Below are 11,580 nucleotides of genomic sequence, written 5' to 3'. Positions count from 1 at the left end.
TTCCTCCTCCTCCCCCCCCCTCTCCTCCTCCCCCCCCCCCCCTCTCCTCCTCCCCCCCCCTCTCCTCCTCCCCCCCTCGCCCTCTCCTCCTCCCCCCCCCTCTCCTCCTCCCCTCCCTCTCTCCTCCTCCCCCCCCTTCCTTCCTCTGTTAGTGGGGGGGGGGGGTGCGGCGTTAGTGGGGGTGCGGCGTTGGAGGGGGGTGCGGCGTTGGAGGGGGATAGGGGTGGTGAAGGGGGTAGGAGTGGTGAAGGGAGGGGGTTGGGGTAGGGGCAGTTGCGTGCAGAGGGGGGCGACGGTGCGTTGGCCCCGGCATCCGTCGCCCCTCTGCACCCCGCTGCCCCTACCCCAACCCCCTCCCCTCACCACCCCTACCCCATTCACCACCCCTACCCCACTCCAACGCCGCACCCACCCCCCACTAACGCCGCCCCCCCCCCCCCCCCACTAACGGAGGAAGGAAGGGGGGGATGGAGGAAGGAAGGGGGGAGGAGGAGAGAGGGGGGGTGTGGGTACCGGCCTTCAGAGGGAGGGGGACGGGGTGTGGGTTGCGGCGTTGAGGGTGGGGGGGACCCGGCGTTGAGGTGGGGGGGGGACCCGGCGTTGAGGTGGGGGGGGGACCCGGCGTTGAGGGGGGGGGGGACCCGGCGTTGAGGGGGGGGACCCTGCGTTGAGGGGGGGGGGGGTTGCGGCGTTGCGAGAGATGGGGGGCGGCGTTGGAGGGGGGTAGGGGTGGTGGGGAGGGGGGTAGGGGCGTTGGAGGGAGGTAGGGGTGGTGAGGGGGGGGGTGGTTAGGGTAGGGGGCAGCGGCGTACAGAGGGGGGGGGCGACGGATGCCCGGGGCCAACGCACCGTCGCCCCCCCCCCTCTCTGCCCGCCGCTGCCCCCAAACCCCCCCGATGGCCGCAACCCACTCCCCCGATGGCCGCTACCCACTCCCCCGATGGCCGCAACGCAACCCCCCGATGGCCGCTACCCACTCCCCCGATGGCCGCAACGCAACCCCCCGATGGCCGCAACCCACTCCCCCGATGGCCGCTACCCACTCCCCCGATGGCCGCAACCCACTCCCCCGATGGCCGCTACCCACTCCCCCGATGGCCGCCACCCACCCCCCCCGATGGCCGCTACCCACTCCCCCGATGGCCGCTACCCACCCCCCCGATGGCCGCTACCCACTCCCCCGATGGCCGCTACCCACCCCCCCGATGGCCGCTACCCACTCCCCCGATGGCCGCAACGCAACCCCCCGATGGCCGCTACCCACTCCCCCGATGCTGCAACCCACCCCCCCGATGGCCGCAACCCACTCCCCCGATGGCCGCTACCCACTCCCCCGATGGCCGCAACGCAACCCCCCGATGGCCGCTACCCACTCCCCCGATGGCCGCAACCCACTCCCCCGATGGCCGCAACCCCCCGATGGCCGCAACCCACCCCCCCCCCCCCCAATGCCTCAACCCACCCCCGACACTGAACGGCGTCAACCATCATCAATGGTTGACGCCGTTTTAAATCAACTCTGATTTGCGCCGACGTGACCCGTGGCCACGTCGGCGGGACTTCGGCCCATCCGGGCCGGAGATTTCAGGTCAGTGCAAATAAAATGAAATCCCGCCGGCGCCAGCTGTTTTCACAGGCTGCCGGCGGGATTTGCACAACGCCGGTTTTTTTCCGGCGGGAGAATTACGAAACCTGCGGGAGCGGAAATGACGCCGCTTCCCGCCAATTCTCCGACCCTGCGTGGGGTCGGAGAATCCCGCCCGAGGTATCAGTGGGGAGTCATTTTGGAGTGAGGAAAACTCAAGCTAAAATCCAATAACATTTTTATTGGCCTGGACTACATAAATTTTGTCGATCATGTCACACATGTCAAGTGATAGGGAAACCTCAAGCAGTGATAAAACCAGCACCTGTAATACCCATTCCAGCATATGAGGAACCTTTTACAAGGGTCTTAATTGATTGCGTAGGACCGCTTCCTAAAATGAAAAGTGGGAATCAATATCGTTTGACTATAATGGCTGTGTCTTCTAGGTTTCCAGAGGCCATTCCAGTACGCAATATTATAGCTAAAAATATTGTGGCGGAGTTACTTAAATTCTTTACTAGATATGGACCACCCACAGAAATACAAACAGATCAAGGATCAAATTTTACCTCAAAGTTATTCAAAGAAGTACTGGATAGCTGAGGAATAAAACAATTTCAATAAACTGCATCCCATCCAGAATCGCAGGGAATGTTAGAAAGGTGGCATCAGACATTAAAGCTTATCGTCAAGATTGTCCAGAGGATTGGGATAAAGGAATTCCATTCATACTGCTTGCAATTAAGGATGCACCTAATGATGAACCAAATCCAGATGACTGTGAATTTGACATACCTCAAATTAAATTGGAATAACGAGGATGGACTTAAAAATTGGGATAAATTGTTGAGTTACCTTCCAGAGGAAAAATGGACTGACCTGAAAGAGTTATTGAGATCAAATGCAAGTTTGTGGAGATAAATTGGGAAGTGCTAAAATGCATGATGTAGATGTGGGAAATGCTGACCCAATCAAACAACATCCTTATCGACTTAACCCTTTAAAATTGGCACAGGTTAACAAAGAAATTGTGAGTATGCTTAAAACAGGCATATTTGAAGTGGGTTGCAGCCAATGGAGTTCACTTATCGTGATGGTACTAAAACCGGATGGTACCCAACGGTTGTGTGTGGACTATAGAAAGGTTAATGCAGTTACAAGAACTCTTATCCTATCCCACGTTTTGAGGATTGCATTGAGAAAGTGGGACAATCAACTTTTATTTCCAAACTGGAATTACTTAAACGTTACTGGCAGGTACCTTTATCCGAAAGGGCGGAGATTTCAGCTTTTGTGACTCCAGATGGTATATACCAATTCAAAGTTATGCCATTTGGCATGAAAAATGCCCCAGCCACATTTCAACGGTTAACTAACAAAGTTGTTTCAGGATTACCCAATTGTGCGGTATACATCGACGATCTGGTAATTTTCAGCCAGACATGGAAAGAATATGTAAAACACCTGATGGAGTTATTTGATCGATTTCAGGAGGCGGGTTTGGTGATAAACTTAGCCAAAAGTGAATTTGGAAATGCCCAAGTCATTTTCCTTGGCCATACAATCGGACAGGGTCGAATGGTCACACAGGATGTGAAAACACGAGTTATTGAGGAGTTTCCAATACCCTCCACACGAAGGGAAATAATGTGATTTCTTGGCATGAGTGGGTTTGATTGAACATTTGTGCCAAATGTTTGCAGCATGGCTGTTCCACTGATGGACTTACTGAAGAAACGTCGATAATTTCAGTGGACTTTCTTCGGGCATTTGACTGCCTGATAGCTGTGATAACCAATGCTCCTGTGTTGGAGAATTACAAGGAACTCTGTGATCAGATCGAACTAAAGTATCTGACTTTAAAGAGACATGCCGAGGCTTAGAGAAATGGATGGATCGTGCAGAGACCTTCTTGTTCAAAGTGACTGTCAATCGAGAGGATTCCAGTTGGAGGAAGAAGAACAAAAATGCACTATATTAGTACCCTATTTGCGTGTGTTGTTTTTTGAAACAAAAAAGTATATTTACTGTCTGCATTTATTAAAGGATAGTGAAAAGGTGAAAATTGAAACCATCTTTTTTTTAAATAAATTTAGAGTACACAATTATTTTAATTTTAATTTTTTATTTTTTTTATTTTCCAATTAAGGGGCAATTTAGCATGGCCAATCCACCTACCCTGCACATCTTTGGGTTGTGGGGGCAAAACCCACGCAGACACGGGGAGAACGTGCAAACTCCACACAGGCAGTGACCCAGGGCCGGGATTAGAACCCGGGTCCTCAGCGCCGGAGGCAGCAATACTAACCACTGTGCCACCGTGCTGCCCCAATTGAAACCATCTTGAAGTTGATACTTTATTATTTTTTCTTGGCGGGAGGTGTCATGGGAATGTCACTTTAAGAAATGTTGGTCTGCTCAAGTGGCTGCAGTGATGTCAGAGTGTGGGTGGAACTGAGCTCTGGCTCTGCTTTTTAGTTTTGTTTTAGTGTTGGAGCTGAAGCCAGCCAAAGAAGGTATAATTTTGATCTCACTTCCATCTAAAGACTATCTCTAGATCACTTGGTGAATTCAGAGTGATAACGGCTCTCAGTAGAAAATTTAAACCTGATGTGCTTCTGTAAAAAGGTTGTTTTTGTCTTATGGATGTTAAAACGAAAGTTTAAGGATTACTTACAGTGTTGCATTCTTTGGGGTGTGTATTGGAATTGACGGTTGCTAAGATATTCACTGTATGTTTTAAAAACGTTAACTGAGTCCATAGAATAAACATAGTTTTGCTTTAAAAAATGACTTTTAGATTTCTGCTGCACCACACCTGTAGAGTGGGACGTGTGCTCCCCATACTACAATCTAGTAAAAATCATGGGTCAGGTGATCTCCATGAAATACTTTGGAGTTCTCTAAACCCTGGTCCATAACAGTTGATGCGGGGGGGGGGGGGGGGGGGGGGGGGGGGCTGGAGAAAAGAAATGTAGTTGTAATTGGGGATAGTTTAGTTACGGGCCTGGCCACTGATCTTTCTGGCCAGGATCAACAGTCCCGAAGGTTATGTTGCCTGTCTGGTGCTCAGGTTTGGGATATCTCATCTGGGCTGCAGAGTAATCTGGGTAAAGATCCAGTTGTCATGGTCCACGTAGGTACCAACGACAGAGGTAGAACAAAGACAGAGGTTTTCCTCAAGGAGTATGAACAACTAGGAGTTAAATTAAAAAGCAGAACCAAAAAGGCGGGGAGTACGTCGCTTTTTGGGGCTTGCAGAATTGGGGAACCGGTCCTGATCCCTTGCGAGAAAATGGATTCTCCGCCGCTCCGCCGGCCACGATTTCAGCATCGGGGTGCAGAGATTCCAGCCTGAGGGGTTTGTCGTATGAAGAGAGATTGAACAGTTCAGGCCAATACTCTTTGGAGTTTAGAAGAATGAGGGGAGATTGAATTGAGGTTTAAATGATGATAAAAGGTATGGATAAAGTAGATGTGGAGCGGATGCTTCCTCTTGTGGGGCATTCTAGAACGAGAATTCATGGTCTTAGGATAAGAAGCAGCAAATTTAAAACAGAGTTGAGGAGAAACTACTTCTCCCAAAGGGTTGTGAATCTGTGGAATTCGCTACCCCCGAGTGCGGTGGATGCTGGGACAGTGAGTACATTGAAGGAGTTAGACAGATTGTTAATTGATAATGAGTTGAAGGGTTATGACAACAGTCAGGACAGTGAAGTTGAGGCCTTGATAGAGTCATGGAGTCACCGATGTTTACAGCATGGAAACAGGCCCTTCGGCCCAGCTTGTCCATGCCGCCCAGTTCCTATCACTAAGCTAATCCCACTTGCCTGTATTTGGCCCATATCCCTCTATACCCCCCCCCCCCCCCCCCCCCCCCCGCCAATTTAACAGTCTAACTGCTTTTTAAAAGACAAAATCATACCCGCTTCTCCCACTGCCTCTGGCAGCTCGTTCCAGATGATCATCACCCTCTGTGTGAAGCAATTTCCCCTCTGGTCTCTTTTGTATCTCTCCCCTCCCACCTAAAACCTACGCCCTCTACTCCTAGACTCCTCTACCCTTGGGAAAAGATTTTGACTGTCTACCAGATCTATGCTCCTCATTATTTTATAGACCTTTATAAGATCACTATTAAGCCTCCTACGGTCCAGGGAAAAAAGTCCCAGCCTATCCAGCCACTCCTTCTAACCCAGACCATCAAGTCCTGGTAGCATCCTCGTAAATCTTTTCTGCACTCTTTCTAGATTAACAATATCCTTCCTATAATAGGGTGGCCAGAACTGAACACAGTATTCCATGTGTGGTCTTACTAATTTATTGTACAACATCAACAAGATGCCCTAACTCCTGTATTCAATATTCTGACCAATAACACCTAGCACGCTGAATGCCTTCTTCACCACCCTGTCCACCTGCGATTCCACTTTCAAGGAGCAATGAACCTGTACCCCTAGATCTCTTTGTTCTGTAACTCTCCCCAACACCCTGCCATTAACTGAGTAGGTCCTGCCCTGAGTTGATCTACCAAAATGCATCACCTCACATTTATCCAAATTAAACTCCATCTGCCATTCATCGCCCCACTGGCCCAATTGGTCAAGATCCTGTTGCAATCTTATATAATCTTCTTCACTATCCACTATGCCACGAATCTTGGTGTCATCTGCAAACTTACCAACCATGCCTCCTACATTCTCATCCAAATCATTTATATATATATATAACAAATAATAGTGACCCAGCACCGATCCCTGAGGCACACCGCTGGTCACAGGCCTCCAGTTTGAAAAACCACCCTCCACACCCACCCTTGGCTTCGGTCGCCAAGCCAACTTTCTACCCAATTGGCTACCTCACCCTGGATTCTGTGAGATTTAACTTTTACAACAACCTACCATGTGGTACTTCGTCAAAGGCCTTACTAAAGTCCATGTAGACAACATCGACCGCATTGCCCTCATCTACTTTCTTGGTTACCCCTTCAAAAAACTCAGTCAAATTGGCGAGACATGACTTTCCCCTTACAAAGCCATGCTGACTTTCCCTAATTAGCCCTTGCCTGTCTAAATGCCTGTAGATCCTGTCCCTCAGAATACCTTCTAACAACTTACCCACTACAGAAGTAAGGCTCACCAGTCTGTAGTTCCTGGGCTTATCCCTATTGCTCTTCTTAAACAAGGGCGCAACACCTTCTACCCTCCAATCTTCAGGCACCTCTCCTGTGGCTGTCGATGATTCAAATATCTCAGCTAGAGGGCCAGTAATTTCCCCCCTAGCCTTCCATAACGTCCTGGGATACATTTAATCAGGTCCCGGGGATTTATCTATCTTGATGCGGTTTAATACTTCCAGCACCTCCTTCTCTGTAATATGCACACTTCTCAAATCATCACTTTTTATTTCCCCAATTTCTCGAACATTCGTACATTTCTCAACAGTAAATACCGATGAGAAATATTCATTTTGGACCTCTCCCATCCCTTGTGGATCCACACACAGATGACCTTGTTTATCTTTAAGAGGTCCTATCAACTTTATGTATCTTTATGTAAAGGCCCTTTATGTATCTGTAAAAGCTCTTTGGATTTTCCCTTGCCTCATCTGCCAAAGCAATTTCATGTCCCCTTTTTGGCCTCCTGATTTCTCTCTTGATTCAATTCCGACAAACCTATACTTTTTAAGGGATCCACTTGATCCCAGCCTTACCCTTCACTCTAAGAGGAATGTGCTCACCCTGAATGCTAGTTAACACCCTTTTGTAAGATTCCCACTTTCCAGCTGTCTCCTTGCCTGTAAACAGTCTCCCCCAAACAACCTTTGAATGTTCCCGCCTAATACCATCGAAATTGGCCTTGCCCCAACTTTAACATTTTAACTTTTGGGCTAGACCTATCGTTCTCCATAGCTATCTTAAAACTAATGGAATTATGGTCACTGTTCCCAAAGTGATCCCTCACTAACACTTCCGTCACCTGCCCTTCCTTATTCCCCAAGAGAAGGTCAAGTTTTACCCCCTCTCTGGTCGGGCCATCCATATACTGAATGAGGAATTTTTCCTAAATACACTCGACAAATTTCTCTCCATCCAAACCCCTAGTGCTATGGCTGTCCCAGTTAATGTTGGGAAAGTTAAAGTCCCCAACTATTACCACCCTATTTTGATGAAATCAGCCATGATCTAATTGAACAATGGCGCAGGCTCGAGAGGCTAGATTGCCTACTCCTACTCCTAGTTATTATGTTCTAAGAAAGAATTATTCTGGCTGATTTCACCATCCAGCTCTTGGTCTCTAGCCCAGGAGATAACAGCACCCCAGGCACAAATTTAGTGTTCATGATCGATATGGGGATTTGTTCATCAATATAGAGATCAGGGGTTATGGGGAAGAAGAACATATCAGACATGATCGAAAGGCAGAGCAACCTTTATGGGCCAAATAGATTGATTCTGCTCTGATATCTTATGAACTTACGAGAGACGGAGGTGAATAGGGTTGAATGCCGCCCATACAAATGAACGAAGCCCCCTAAGATTAGACCTCTGAAACCCAGCCACTGCCTGAGCAACGTTGCAGCCAGACCCATTGGCTGAGGACCTCTACAGCCCCGCGAGATGTCTCTCCCGATCCCCAGGAGGAGGTCTCAGGTCAGAGGAACTATGGGGACCACAAGTGCCAAGCCGTTAACAAGCATGCTGCCCTGGTGGGGGACATGCCCACCTAGTGCCAGGGCGTGACACTGGGCACAGGCCGATGAAGACGAGTGATGCAGTTAAACTGCATCGCCAAATCAAGAATTATTATTTTTTAAGTAATATTTTGTTCAAGATTACAAATTTAAAAAACACGATCTAATCTACAACACAACAACTGTGAATATTGTTGAAACATAGTACAATTATTGTGTCGCACTAAGAACAGCCCCCATCAAAGTCGCCGTCCAGGTTAATAACCACTGACGTGAAATGGAAATGAACACTGGGGCTGGGGTCTCAGTAATCGGATGGCAGACGCACCAGAAAGCCCGGACAGGAATCCAATGCCTTGATTTGAGGGGCACTGAGGCGCGTTTGGCAACATATACGGGAGCACCACTGGCCATCGCGGGCACGCGGACTCCAGTTGCTTGCAGGCAACAGTCTATCCGTTTGCCACAGCTAGCGGGACAAGGGCCCGGACCCAGTCTGTTGGGCCCTGATTGGCTGCAAAGGCTCAGGTCTGGCTGCATATTTTTCATGCTAGGGACTGGGGTTAGTACAAGGTCATGAGGAAATGTCCGGATGTTTTCAAGGATGGCCTGGGAAAAATAACGGATGGTGTTGCCAAATCTACGTAGATCCTGAAGCCCAACAGAGTTATTCTAGGGCTAGCCCAGTTTCCAATGCTCTGGTCTCAAAGGTGGATGATGAGCTCAGCCAGCTGGAAAGCCTTGCGATCATGCTTCCTGTGCATTCATGGAGTGGGTAATGCCTGTAGTGCCAGTGCTGAAGCCAGATAAAACTGCCTGCCTGTGTGGTGATTACAAGTTCACGATGAACAAGGCCTTGTTGGATATTGTCTGTCTGCCCTGTGTTCTCTTTAATCCCCTCCTGCTGCCTGTTTTGATACACATTTGTTTAAATTGGAGTCTTTGGACAGTGGGAAAACCTCCCCTTTTAGATGGGTTGGTCCAAAAACATCCCCTTTAGGTTCTGTGGCAGAATCCGTGATGTCGTTTGATAGACTTGGCAAGCAGCCAATCAGTGCATAAAAGATTTTCAACTTTCTCCCATTGCTGCCTGTGGTTGGTGAAAGCAGTCAGAAACTTTCAGGAAAGAAGGTGGGTCTTCTGGAGAGTGCCATCTTTTGTTCAGTTCTGTTAATCTGCCAGCAAAGCAAGGGCCCAGAAGTCTCCTTCTCTCTCTCTGTGTTGGATGATTTTAAGAAGCATTGTCGCCAAACCTGTGAAGACTTTTCTGTGTTAAAGGAGCACGGACACCAACAGATCTAGTTAAGAGATCTTGAGTGTGAAAGTGCAAGTTTTCCCAAAGATCAGTGGTCTTCAAACTGTGTGTCTGGGGCTGGGAAAAGCTGAAGTACGAAGGCATAAAGTGGGAGCATTTGTGATAGAGGTGCCAGAATCTTGCTGAGGAATCAGGCAAGGAAAAACAGCTAAACTCCATTTCCAGAGCTGTATGGCTCTCACAGGGAGGTGAAAGCTCCATCTGGAGGAAGGCAGACGTACACTGACCCGAGTGTCCTGTGCACAGCATCATCTGGTGGCTGCCAATGAGAACAGCACTGACCTGGAATTCTCAGGTGAAGCACCATTTGGTGATCAAAAGAGAGATGTGCACCAACCTGAATCACAAAGGTAAAAAGACCCTGATGGGAGTTATGTACAGGCCCCCTAGCAGTAGTCAGGATGTTCAGGATGTGGGGCAGAAAATAAATCAGGACATAGAAAAGGCATGTAAAAAAGGCAATATCACAATAATCATGGGGACTACAATATGCAGATGGACTGGGAAAATGACGTGGCAGTGGATCCCAAGAAAGGGAATTTGTGGAATGTCTAAGAGATGTTTTTTTTGGAGCAGCTTGTGACAGAGCCTACTAGGGAATAAGCAATTCTGGATTTGGTGATGCGTAATGAGGCAGACTTGATTTGGGAACTTAAGGTGAAGGAACCCTTAGGGAGCAGTGACCACAATATGATGGAATTTACCCTGCAGTTTGAGAGGGAGAAGCTGCAATCTGATGTAACGGGATTACAATTAAATAAGGATAACTAAAAAGACATGAAGGAAGGAGCTGGCCAGAGTTGATTGGAAAAGGAGCCTAGCAGGGAAGACAGTGGAACAGCAATGGCAGGAGTTTTGGGGGGTTATGGGGGGACAACAGAAATTCATCCCAAGGAAGAGGAAACATGCTCAGAGGAGGACAAGGCATCCATGGCTGACGAGGGATGTCAAGGACAGCATAAAAGCTAACGAAAAAGCATACAAAGTGGCAAGGATTAGTGGGAAACTGGAGGATTGGGAAGCCTTTAAAACGAGCAGAGGGCAACAAAAATGCAATAAGACGGGAGAAGATGAAGTATGAGTGCAAGCTAGCGAGTAATATAAAGGAAGATAGGAAGAGTTTTTTTCAAGATATAAAAGGTAAGAGAGAGGCAAAAATAGACATTGGACCACTGGAAAATATGGCTGGAGAAGTAATAATAGGAAACAAAGAAATGGCAGAAGAACTGAATAGTTACTTTGCATCAATCTTTACGGTGGAAGACACCAGTGGGATGCCAGAGCTCCAGGAGAATCAGGGGGCAGAGGTGAGTGCCATTACGAAGGAGAAGGTTCCGGGGAAACTGAAAGGTCTGAAGGTGGATAAGTCGCCTGGACCGGATGGACTACACCCCAGGATCCCAAAAGAGATAGCTGAGGAGATTGTAGATTCATTGTTGATGATCTTTCAGGAATCACTGGAGGCAGAAAGTGTCCCAGAGGATTGGAAAGTGGCTAATGTAACACCACTGTTTAAGAAGGGAGGGAGGCAGAAGACGGGAAATAATCGGCCGGTTAGCCTGACTTCGGTCATTGGTAAGATTTTAGAGTTTGTTATTAACGATAAGATCGCGAAGTACTTGGAAGTGCATGGTAAAAAAGAACTGAGTCAGCATGGCTTTGTCAAAGGGAGGTCATGTCTGACAAATCTGTTAGAGTTCTTTCAGGAGGTAACAAGGAAGTTAGACAAAGGAGAACCAGTGGACGTGATTTATTTAGATTTCCAGAAGGCCTTTGACAAGTTATTGCACAGGAGACTGTTAAATACGTTAAGAGCCCATGGTGTTATGGGTAAGATCCTGGCATGGATAGAGGATTGGCTGACTGGCAGAAGGCAGAGAGTGGGGATAAAGGGGCCTTTTTTCAGGATGGCAGCCGGTGACTAGTGGTGTGCCTCAGGGGTCGGTGCTGGAACCACAACTTTTCACAATATACATAAATGACCTCA

General features: G+C 48.4%; 1 protein-coding gene across 1 annotated transcript in view; it reads right to left on the bottom strand.

The window, feature by feature from the left end:
- Window positions 1-11,580, bottom strand: part of LOC119976659 (guanylate-binding protein 1-like) — a 460,193-nt gene that overhangs the window by 356,177 nt on the left and 92,436 nt on the right. The gene's annotated exons all lie outside the window — the stretch shown is intronic.

This window comes from Scyliorhinus canicula, chromosome 1 (genome assembly GCF_902713615.1).
Source record: "Scyliorhinus canicula chromosome 1, sScyCan1.1, whole genome shotgun sequence".
NCBI lineage: Eukaryota > Metazoa > Chordata > Chondrichthyes > Carcharhiniformes > Scyliorhinidae > Scyliorhinus > Scyliorhinus canicula.
Note: the sequence above shows the minus strand (reverse complement) of the source record. Positions and strands in the feature narration are given on the sequence as shown.